The sequence below is a fragment of the Lepisma saccharinum genome, chromosome 15 (genome assembly GCF_977018435.1).
Source record: "Lepisma saccharinum chromosome 15, izLepSacc3.1, whole genome shotgun sequence".
In the NCBI taxonomy this organism is placed as follows: domain Eukaryota; kingdom Metazoa; phylum Arthropoda; class Insecta; order Zygentoma; family Lepismatidae; genus Lepisma; species Lepisma saccharinum.
This window is the reverse complement of record NC_139243.1, coordinates 61,820,614-61,833,471: the sequence shown is the minus strand read 5'-3', so window position 1 is coordinate 61,833,471 and position 12,858 is coordinate 61,820,614.

The window sequence follows — 12,858 nt, the reverse complement described above, 5'->3', positions numbered from 1 at the left end:
TTTCCAAACGATTACGATAATTTCTTGTGAATAGTATTATACGTATGTATTTCTGGATCATTTTCTCGAAAGAAATGTTTACTTTTCGCCAGGCCTAACATTTTATTGAGTATGTTTGTAAAATGATGAGAAATATGAAAAAAACTATTGTAACAAATAATTTTCACAAATAAAATTTAAAACGGTAAAGTAAAGATTTCCACCCAACAATAAAGTAAAAATATATTTAACTTTTATTCCAATAAATTATTAAATAAAATGCAATAATTAGTTGCTCGAGTTATTTTAAATAAATAGGGCAATAGAACGGGAATCGAACTCAAATCCTTCTTTACTTGAAACTTATCCGCTACCACGGGGCCACTTGAAAATCATGTAATAGCTTCGCCTCATCAAGGCGCTTGGAACTCATCGAAACCTTCAAGCGCTTTTCCTCAATTTTTTTCTTCTTTTTAAGTCCACTTTATGCACAGTAAGAAAACTAGATCTATAGTTTAAAGTGAGATTCCAACCACTTGTGCCTAAACTGCGTATCAAACTTTTCCTCGGGAATTGTTGGCTAACGTGCGATATTACCAATACTCGCTTCGGGCATAGATGTGGGTGTTTGTCCCAATGAGAATATAGAGGAGATTGACATGTGTGACAACTGAGGAAAAGGTGAAGAACGGGGATACTATTAATTTTGAAAATACTCTTTGACCTTGAACATGTTTTGTTTCTTCAATTAAAACTTTTAGATTTCAATTTGGTTGATCATACCAACCTGTGTCCTTCTCCCTTCTTTATTTATAGTTATAAATAAAATCCCATTGGTGCATGGAAAAACCTTTCACTGTTCATAAGTCAGTCATTGTTCTCTGCAGTTTTCAATGCAACATTCAGGCTCTCTGATCTTGAATCGTACGTTTTACATCAGGTATCCACATAATTTAATATATTTATAAGTAGGGAGCGGAAGTTGATGACCTATAGAATATCCTAAAAAATGAAAAAAAAAAAGACCATTAAATTTGTTAATTTCACGTTAAAAATTGAAATGAAAATGAAATTAAACAAAATCCAATCTTGGTTTTTAAAAAAATGTCACCAAATGATAGCACATGCACATTCAGTTAAAATATGCAACGAGGAGTTCCAATGGCAACAGGGTCTAGCTATGGTATTTCCAGCTTCTCCTTATCTGATCTTAAATCTGAGTTTACCCCAGACGGGCACCTTGTTTTTTCTCCCGGCACAAGAAAGACTGTCAGCAGTTCAGTTTTCTCTTACTCGTAAATTGCAATGCTGCGAGATATATATATAGGCATTTATTAACCGTGGTGAAAAGATTCAAGAATATTACCAATATTAAATAAGTGACAAAATATGATGAAACAATATACCGAATATTGCGAAAAATGACGGGAAAATGCCGAAAATCGGGGAAAATGACCTAAAACCTGACAAATGGAAACAAATGCAAAAAAAAATGCACTTTAAAATTACCTTTTTTGGGTTCTAGACAAAGTGTAATATTGTGTATATTTAATGGGCATCGTGTCCGAAATGTCAGAAAAAAGATGATATTTCAACAACTTCCGCTCCCTATTTATAAGATGTTTTAAGCGAAATTCTCCACTTTTATTCTTTCCATACAAAAGTAAAAAGTGCTTCCCTGAGCATAGCACCACGCCATGAAGGCGTATAGGGGGTGTGGGGGTAACGCCCCACACTTTCTTGATCCGGTCGTGAGTGGGGGTGATGTGATCAGCATTACGCCCCTGACCGCCTTTACCCCCCAGGGTTTCCCCCAGGTACCCATGTTATTCGACGCTGGGTGGGCGCCGGGGCCGCTCCCATCATTAGAAGAGTTCCCGGATATGATATCAATATCATATTGCAAACAGTTATTAATGGTTTCAATATCTTTGCTGGGAAAAATAAGTTTCGTATTACTTTAGATTCGAACATGCAAACGCAAGTATCAAAGTATTGCTTTAGACAGCACTCATGATTTTGAAACGTGGAAAGGTAACTAGGAAGCGTTCTCAATGATCACGTGGCTGCATGTTTTCGCTAATAAATAACTGCGTTTTTTCAACACATACACAAATACATCGTCGCTTCGGAACATCAAATTTTCGTCTTTGCTGATTTCAGATTAGGGGTAATATTTCTCGAACAGTAAAGAGATCATCAGCACGAATTGCTGCAAGATATGCTGAAGATAAAGATCATGATCTTATGGATACAAGCATAGAGGAGAATCTTCCCAACCAAATGGATTTAGATGTAAGACAGCTAAAGGATAATGTCACTCCAAGGGAGAAAACTCCTGCATCTGTGCGCAGGAGGCGAAAGGGGTTGAGGGAGTCCTCTGTACTCACATATATGTTGAAAACCAAGAAAACTCGAAAAGGCCAAGGTGAGTGAGTAAGCAAGTATTTGATGAAATTCACAATTTCAAAGAATATGTTCTGGCAGGAAATAGTCTCCTTGTATATTATGTGGTTAGGCTTAACCCTGTACGAGGGGGGGCTGGAAAGTTCATGAAATCACCCAAAAGAAATACAGCTGGAACAACAATTTTAATACATTATTCAACGTATTCCCCCCGAAGCTCAATACACGTTTCACAACGATGTTTCAACATTTGTAACCCTTTCAAATAGAAGGTTTTGTGCTGCTGCGCAAACTAGCCTTCCACCTCCTCAACCAGTGCCTTTTCGGACTGAAAATGTGTGCCCTTGATGTTTTTTGAGGTTTGGGAAGAGGTGATAGTCAGGTGGGGGCCAGATCAGGGGAATAGGGTGGGTGGGGTACACAGGTAAAGCCCAGATCCACAAGCAGTTGCATGGTTTGATGGGCCTTGTGTGAGGGTGCATTGTCCTGGAGAAATTGCACACCACAGCTCACTTTTCCCAGACGTTTTTCCTTCAGATCCGCCTTCAATTCAATCAAATATTGGGAATAAACAGCAGCATTGATGGTAGTTGTGGTGTGTTTGTGTTTATATTTTGTTATAGTTGTGATGTGTTTGTGTGTGTCTTGTGTAGTAGTTGTGCTATCTAATGTGTTTGAGTTCGTCTTGTGTAGTAGTTCCTCCATTCATATTGGGGGTTAGGCGTAGAGCTGACAACTCTACACTGTAAAAACACATGTCAAGAAACAACAATATAAGGCCATGGATGTTCCCAAGGTAAAATATTCCGGAGGTAAAATAGTCCCCCGTTCGGATCTCCGGGTGGGGACTACTTTGGGAGGTCTCTGGACTAAGGATAAGATCTACATTAGGAATAAGGATATTAAATTAGGCACCTGGAATGTTCTGAGCCTTTACCGGCCTGGGGCATTTCAGTGTACAGTTAATGAGATAGTTAAGTATAAATTAGATGTAGTAGCTGTCCAGGAAGTTAGGTGGCCAGGAGAAGGGAATTGTAAAACTAAAAATTATACTTTTTTCTATGGTGGTACTGAAAATCATAATTTTGGAACAGGCTTTTTTATAAATAATAGAATTATCTCTACTCTTAAAACAGTAGAATTTATTAATGATAGGATATCATATGCAGTTTTACAGGGTAGGTGGTGTAAAATTATTTTAATAAACATACATGCACCAACGGAAGATAAAGATGATAATACTAAAGATGATTTTTATACAGAGTTAGAACAGGTCTTTGATAAATTTTCTCAGTATGATATGAAAATTCTGTTAGGTGACTGTAATGCACAAATTGGCAAAGAAGAGACATTTAAACCCACAATTGGTAAAGAAAGTCTTCATGAATTAAGTAATGATAATGGTATAAGATTGATTACTTTTGCAACCTCAAAGAATTTAATTGTGAAAAGTACCACTTTTAAACATAAAGATATCCATAAATATACCTGGTCTTCTCCAGATGGTAAAACTCATAATCAGATAGATCATATTCTCATTGATAAGAGAAGGCATACTAGTATAATTGACGTTCGTACACATAGAGGTGCTGACTGTGCCAGTGACCATTATTTAGTAATTGCTAAATTAAGAGAAAGACTCTCAGTGATAAAACATAAGCAACAAAATCTAAAAGTTCTAAAATTTGATACAGGGAAGTTTACTGATGAAAGAATTAAGAAAGATTACCAAATTAAACTGTCAAATAGATTTGATGTTTTGCAGGATTTAAATGATGATGAAAATATAAATGAAACAGACGTAAATAAGAATTGGGAGCACATACGTAATGCAATAGAATCAGCAGCTAAAGAAAGTATAGGATACCATAAACCGAGAAAAAGTAAGCCATGGTTTGATAATGAATGTCATAATCTAATAGAAATAAGAAATCAGGCTAGACTTAGGTGGTTAAATAACTCTGATGATACAAATCTAAACAATTATAATAGAATAAAGCGAGAAGTTAACCGCACGTTTAGAAGTAAAAAAAGAGATTACTTGAAAACCAAAATTAACGAAATTGAAACAAACAGCAAAAATAAAAATATCAGAGATTTATATAAAGGTGTAAATGAGTTTAGAAAGGGGTGGCAACCTAAAGTAAACTTGATAAAAGATAAAGATGGTGATTTTCTAGCTGACCCAAGTGATATTCTAAATAGATGGAAGAACTACTTTAATGACCTTTTAAATGTCCATGTAGGAGATAAATCAGAAGTAAATGAAGTCCACACAGCAGAACCTTTAGTTCCAGAACCTAACTTGACTGAAGTTAAAGATGCTATTAAAAGGCTAAAGAATAACAAAGCACCAGGCATTGATTTAATACCAGCTGAGTTAATTAAATATGGTGGAAATTCATTAATATGTCAAATTCATAAATTAATTTGTTTAATATGGAATAAAGAAGAAATCCCTCAACAGTGGAAAGAATCCATAATTGTTCCTGTGTTTAAAAAAGGTGATAAAATGAACTGCAATAATTACCGTGGAATTTCTCTACTCTCAACAACATATAAAATATTATCTAACATTATTTTAACAAGACTAACCCCATATGCTAATGAAATTATAGGTGATTATCAATGTGGATTTAAACGTAACAGATCAACTACAGATCAAATTTTTCACATCAGACAGACACTTGAAAAAAAGTGGGAATATAATCAAAATGTCCATCAGCTATTCATTGATTTCAAAAAAGCATATGATTCGGTCAAAAGAGATAAACTATATAATATATTAGTCGAGTTTGGAATACCTAAAAAGCTTGTTAGTATGATAAAAGTATGCACCAGTGAAACAGAAAGTAAAATTCGTGTGGGTATTAATATGTCTGACAAATTTACAATTCATGATGGGTTAAAACAAGGAGATGCATTATCTCCGTTGCTCTTTAATTTTGCCTTAGAATATGCTGTTAGGAAGGTAAAAGAAACTAAAGAAGGACTAAAATTAAATGGTATGACTCAGTTGTTAGCATATGCAGATGATGTAGACTTACTGGGGGATGATGTGAATACAATTAAGAATAATGCTAAAATATTTTTCAAAACTGCTAGAGAGATAGGTTTGGAAGTTAACAAAGAGAAAACTAAATATATGCTTACAGGCCGAAACCAAGTGTTAGGTAATAATCAAAATCTAATTATTGATAACAACTCGTTTGAACCGGTTTCCAAATTCAAATACTTAGAAGTAATATTAACAAATGAAAATTATATTAAAGAGGAAATAAAAAGTAGGCTTAATTCAGGAAATGCATGTTACTTCTCTCTTCATAAACTTTTGTCTTCTCGTTTAATATCTAAGAAACTAAAAGTTAAAATATACAAAACAGTAATTTTGCCTGTAGTATTATATGGATGTGAAACTTGGTCCCTTACATTGAAAGAGGAACATAAATTGAGAGTATTTGAAAATAAGATCCTTAGGAAAATCTTTGGACCCAAAAGGGATGAGGAGACAGGTGAGTGGAGAAGGTTACATAATTTAGAACTACATAATTTGTATTCATGTCCAGATATGATTAGAATAATTAAATCACGAAGACTTAGGTGGGCAGGCCATGTGGCACGAATGGGAGAGGAAAGAGGAGTTTACAGAATTCTTGTTGGGAAACCTGATGGTAAGAGACCTGTAGGAAGGCCAAGACGAAGATGGAGGGACAACGTTGAGATGGACCTAAGGGAAATCGGTAGGGATGGAAAAGAGTATATAGATCTTGCTCAAGATAGGGAAACATGGAAGGCCTGTGTTGCTGCAGCCATGAACCTTCGGGTTTAAGAAGGCTAGAGAGTTAGTTAGTTAGTTAGTTAGCTGATTTCAGATTTCCAACATACGAAGTGGCATGCAATTCAAAAGGTTTTGCAGAAACCTCAGTTTTATAAATAAGGTTGGATCAAAAAAAAATCCTTGCGCTGGGCTCGAACTCGGGTTGCGCACATGCTAGTTCGACACCATAACCAACACTCCAAACTCTTTTGCCAGTAGTCGACTGAAGTTAATTTTCAGATTACTAATTCCAAAGGTATAACATGCCTAGCCAGATGTGTCTTGCATTTTCTGTACTTTTGTTATTTCAGTCGCTTTGGTCTCTCCCTAGGTTAATCACGGCAATAATGAGGAATATTTTTTTGACAAAGATGATAAACAGACACACAAGAATAATCACCCTCGCAAAAAATGCCAGAACTCGAGTCTGGAACCTTCGACGCGAAGTGTGTTTTTTTGTTCTAACTATATACATCTGTGTGTTTTCATTAGATTCATGGTATTTCTTGAGTTGATATGAATGAAGCAAATAAATAAGACAAGTGGGTGGAAGGTCCTGAAGAATCGTAGCTACGGAACCATTGAGAAGATATCCATCGCCTAGATAGAGAATCTCTATATCCCTTTGTGATAGATAACTTATTAGAAGAATGAAAATACAGATTAAACGAACAAATTTGATGTGTATCCTTCCGTCAAAATTCCTAGAAAATAATATTACATACTTCTTCAATAATAGAAATGAATAAAAAAAATGTCCTTGGTGGGGATCGAACCTAGACCTCACTGACGAAAGCTCTGTACGTTAACCAACACTCTATCAATAACACTATGTTTTCTTTTTTCCAGTCAGTCTGTTTCCTTCCTCAACACCTGAAGACGAAAATGCATGTTAATTTCTCTCATAATTGTTTCATTGTCTATTAATAGAAACCACGTATGTCAAAAATCGACGCATTCTTTCTGTGAAAAATCCCATGTTTCGCACATCGTGCTTCTCCATTTGCTGTTATTTGGACATTGACTTGGAAGTTAAAACTTAGCTTTCTGTGTTCGTTTTCACGTGCATGTGTGTTAGAAAAGTGGTGTGCACGTGTGTTCGATGTTTTCTGGGCATTATTTTCGTTCAAAGCATTAATATAATTGTAAAATATGGAATTTACTGTAATGCAAGGAGTGAAAATAGAAACCCAGTCCGTCAGGTTCGTTCCCAAACAACATTAAATAATGGAACGTAACGTGGACCGAGTATTATTCCATGTCTAGAACACGTGACATTACTATCGACAATCTTCATCTCGTATTTCTCTTTGGCATCACTACTCAATTTACAGAGATGTATACCCGTGACTGGTATACAAGCAGCAGAATTGCAATGCTGGTTGGGTTGTCTAGTCACAAGGCGCTTGGTGGTCAGACATGGATGGCTTCCTTCAGTGCTTCTTCAATAAGGTCGTTACAACCCAGCGGTGTCCGTGACTGTACGCGTATTCTTCCAACAAGGGATATTAACCCGACAGAGAGCAGTACGACAACCAATCCCCGAACCCACCCCAAGTGGCTGAGGTGACAAACCCCCTGCGCAGCCCCCTGGGAAACAATCAAGAGTGAAGGGAATTGGAGCCCAAGGGTAGCTGAGTCTAGTGTTTCTCCTGTTTGTTGGTCAACAGGAAACTCATTACTCAGATAGACGCAAAAAGCTCGTGCGACATTCAACATAAAACAAATGGAATCGTACACACATAAATACACTTAGATTCAATTCACTACACTTGATTCTACACTTTATATCCGCCCCACATTAACATTCCATTACTTTGGTATTTCATTAGAGTTATTCATCCGCATAACAGGTAGGTAGGTACCTCTCTACGAAGGCCACTTTCCTTTCATCAATAACAAGGACCCCAACTGTACGATGGCTACTGCTTTCATTGGTGATCAGGATGAATTGCTTGTACTCTAAGGAGCTGTGCTTGGATGTTCAACAACGTTTCAGCGACTAGTTCTACCCCAGTTTTTAGTACCGTATTTTGTGTTATATTGCCATTCGTATACTCTGTCCAAGGTATCTGTGGAGCAAGCGAACGAAAACAAATCCTCTGTGCAAGTAGTTACTGAGAGGGTCCAGCCAATGAACGCGTTAGAGTAGAAGTGAGTGCATGGAAGAGGGTAACGGGGCTTCGCTACCAGCTTTGCAGCAGATCGTACTGCCCACTCGTTTTCTCCCCTTCTCTACCTTTACGCGCGGCTTTGCTCCACTGACTTCTTAGGACCTGTTACATTAGGTACAGCCGTAGGTAAATGTATCAATGTGAGCTGTAACATCCGAGAGACAGATAAAATTGTAAAGGCATATGGGGTCATGTCGAGGTAGAGCTCCACATATTCTTCATCTCGACCATAGTTCGAATGATATGATCAGTATTACGCCCGGCCACCTTTTAACCCCAGGGTTGCCCCCAGGTACCCACTGATTTCAGGCTGGGTGAGGTCCAGAGTTGCTTTATGCGGGAACATGGCCGGAAAAATTCTTCCCATAGATCACCCACCCCGGGAATCATTATTTTGTTTCGTCGGTGGGTATAGCAGCAATACGAAATACACATTTTCTCTATATGCCAGATTATATATATATTTATTTATTTATTTATTTATTGAAATTTCCAGTACAGCAGAAGCCATTTTAAACCGGAAAGAAACAACAGTAAAACAGTACACTAGTGTTAAAATGAACACACGAAACAAGATAAAATAAAATAAAAAATATATAAATATAAACATAAACAAGTCAAGACAGTTCCAAGGTAAACAGATGTGTTTCAAAAAAGCATTACTTATATACATTTTTTTCTATGTTGGTGATAAAAGATGGATATGAACTGAATATATCGGTTTGGTTTGAGATGACATTGAACTAATTTGGTAGCCTATGAAATAGTGAACGTTGAATGAGTGAGAGTCTTGGAGCTGCAGTGTGGAAAGTTTCCTTGGTCCGTGTTTTATGTCTGGGCACTCTGAGGGAGAGTTCGTGGAGTGGGATGCTGCATCTTAGGTTTCCATTAATGATCTTATGTAGTAATTTCATATCTGCAACGTATCTACGTGATTCTGGAGTATTTATGTTTAAGTTTACAAGCAGATCTCTCTTAGGTAGGTGTCTCAGGGCCGGCACTCTATATCGAACGATGGAGAGGAAAAAGCTGAGAACATTGTCGATCTTGGAGGTATGAGAAGGGGCAGCCATGTTCCAGATGGGTGAACAGTTTTCTAGAATGGGGGACACAAATGTTTTGAAGTAAATAGAAAGTACTTTCGGGTTATGGATTTCGGTGAATCTGTAAAGTAGGCCTAGCATACGCATTGCCTTTTTTGTGATGGTTGATATATGATTATCGAAAGTTAGTTTAGAATCTATGAGCATACCTAGATCTCGGTGTTGTGCTTCTTTTGCCAGAGTGATGTCGGTGAGTGTATAATTACCTTCAAGAATGTTTTGTTTCAATGAAATTGTTATGTAAGAGCATTTCGAAGGGTTTGTGGACAGTTTCCATCGCTTACACCATTCGGAGAATCTATTTATGTCATTTTGGAGAAGTTGCATCTCTGATAGCTGTTTTATTTCTCTCATAATCTTGCAATCATCAGCGAACATTAGAATTGTGCTTGAGATGGGGTCTGCTATGGAGATTATCTAATCTGCAAGAACAATTATCTTAGCTAAAAGATAACCTAACGTGCCAAGTGGAACCATTTCATCCACTTCTGTAGGGGACTCTACTTTCTGATCCAGGAAAATCAGGTAAGAAATCAGAAATATATATATTTAAAACGTCATTACTATTAAATGAATAGATACGAAATAACAATTTTTCTAGGAGAAATAGCGTTATCACAATCATGTTTTCTGTCAACAAACAGTTGCATCTTTGTAAAGAAACGAGTGAGGGAAACACGTAAATAGAAAGACTCTGTTGCTGATTATGAAGTGACAGAATTTCTACTAAAAGAAAATCTGTGCCCTGCATTTGGCATAAAATGAGGTTTCCATGCTTTGTTATGTTATATTAAGTATAGAATTAATCATGGTTTCATTCAATTTGTGAATTTCTAATTTCCCAACCACTTACGTTTCTTATTAACTTTTACTTGAAGTTGCGAAAATTTGGAATAGTTTTATATATATTCCAAGATAATATCGAGTACACTTTGCTGAAATGAATGAAGAGTCAGGATAGTGTAGATGAATCGCTCATGCCCCGTGTCAGGAAACAAAAGAATACGCTAATCTTGCCTGTACTAGGTAGGGTTATTGCAGGGTTAAGAAACATTGTCAAAGGATCATAAATTAAGAGGCAATTATATAAACACCTAGAAACAGGAATAATTTTGAGTAATCAATCGTGGTTGGTTCACGATGGGTGGTTTCAGAGTGAGTTGGTGTTTTGAAGTTCACTTTATGCACAGTAAGGCTAATCGGGACTGTACCTACAATTTAAAGGGATATCCGAACCACAATGTGCCTCCACCGGGAATCGAACCCGGGACTCATCGATTACAAGGGTACAACGCTACCATTGCGCCATAGGGGAGGTTTCAGACTAGTTCTGCCTTCCTCATCAGGGCAGGGTATTGTGTTTCGTGGTCATATGAAGGTAGTAAAGATATTCGAATATGATCCATTGCCTGCCCGCCGTGATGGGAAGAAATACCCGCCACTCCCTCCCTAAGCAGTTGTTGCCCTGAACCAACCCGACTCGCCCATCTGAAGGGAAACTTTCCAGCGTCCGTCATTGCCCAGTTCAACAGTGGCCAAACAGTCAGTGACGGTCGGCGTCTACAGCACTTGGAGCAACAAACGTCGGATGCAGACGAGGACATTGCATGCTGGTGCAAATGTTGCTAAAACTGATAACAGAATGCTCGAATGTTGAATATATATGCATGAAAAAACATGGGATGAGTACAAAGGTGGTATTTCAGGCGTTACTTACAGGATGAATCTCGAAAATTTTAAATGGGACCGAGTGTCCAGTGACATCGTGTTTGATGGGTCTATTAATTACAAACAACTTTTGTAGGAGACATACAAGGTTTGGACCATCCTTTGCGAATTGGTCTCCAAAAACGTTTGTACGTATAGTACTTATTAATGTGTGTAGCAGTATAAAACATTAAAGTGAGTGTATGAACCCTGAACATGACTAGTTCAACTACGCAGATGGAATTTTGAACTTTTCTCCGCTCCGTCGAAAAAAAACGTAAAAAAAATGAAGCAAGTGAATACGAAAAATATTTTGTTAATTTTACCAATATGTTTAATTTAAATATAAAAGTGCAATGATGCATAAAATGTCTTTAAAATGTAATTGCCCAAACAGGAATCGAACGCAAGACCTTTTCCATCATACGACACTGCCTTAACCACTCAGCTATTTGACAACCTTGGAGAATTTCATTCCTGTCGGTGTTCTTTTGCAGACTCCGTTAGTTTAACACAACAATGCTTACGCTTTCATTTAAACTGGAAAGAGTCTCGAAATAATCTTGTCTTAAGCACGTGGTTTTCAACACCGAATCAAATCGATAGCCTTTATGAATAATTTTGAACCGCCTACTCTCTTACTGCCAAATGACTGCCGTCACACTGTACTGTCTGCCAGAGGAAGTAATCTCAAAGCCGCGAATAAACTGTAAATATCCGTTCGTGAGCAGGCGCGACTCGTTAGTGTATGACATCAGTTCACATCAGTTTGAAGCATGTGGGGCCCGCCCAGCAAATAACCATGAAGGGATGACAACAGTCTGAGTTCGTCCAGCATGCCCTACGCATGGTCTCGATAGGTTGCAGATCGGTTTAGTGGATTGACTTTCGTCCAGCGAATCACACCCGCCCGTTCAGATCTCTGCCCGGAAGAGCAGTCATCTTGACCGGGTAACGCCTGGGAGTGAGAGACACACAGGACAAGTCTTTGAAATCTTGGCACGTAAAGAACGAAGTACAGGGGTTACAAATGATAGGAATTAGTAACGAATACATCTGCTTCAATCAACATTTTGCTTCGTCATCGAATAATGTAGCCACCGCTAAATTTAAATTGGCCAGATTAGATATTGTGGTTGTTATGGAGATTATCTAATCTACAAGATAATTTAAGATGTACACATGGAAACTTACGAGACAAGTGGAGGCATTTTGTCAACTTTTGAAGCGGACTCGATTCTCTGTTTCAGAGCAATGTTAACAAATAAGTTAGAAATGTATCTTTGGAAAAGCCATCACTATTAAATACGAAGGAACATCTAGTTACTTTAGGAAGAATATCACAGTCATGTTTTCTGACATCTGTGACGTAGTTATCAGTTTCATCTTTGCCTGTAATCGAATGAGAGATGAAGAAAATATTAAAAATTTCTTGCTGACGCAGAAGAAATGAAATTTCCGCAATGGTGACTCAGTGCACTGCATTTTACATAAAAATGAGGTCTGACTGCTTTGTTGTGTGTTAAGTTTAAAGGGAATCATGATATATTTCAATTTGTGAATTTCTAAATTTCACAACTATTTCAGTGGTTTATTATCTTTCATTTCTAGCTGTGATGACTTGGAATGGTTTTATTGACCTTTAACATTGTGGAACCAAGTCATTTGCGAG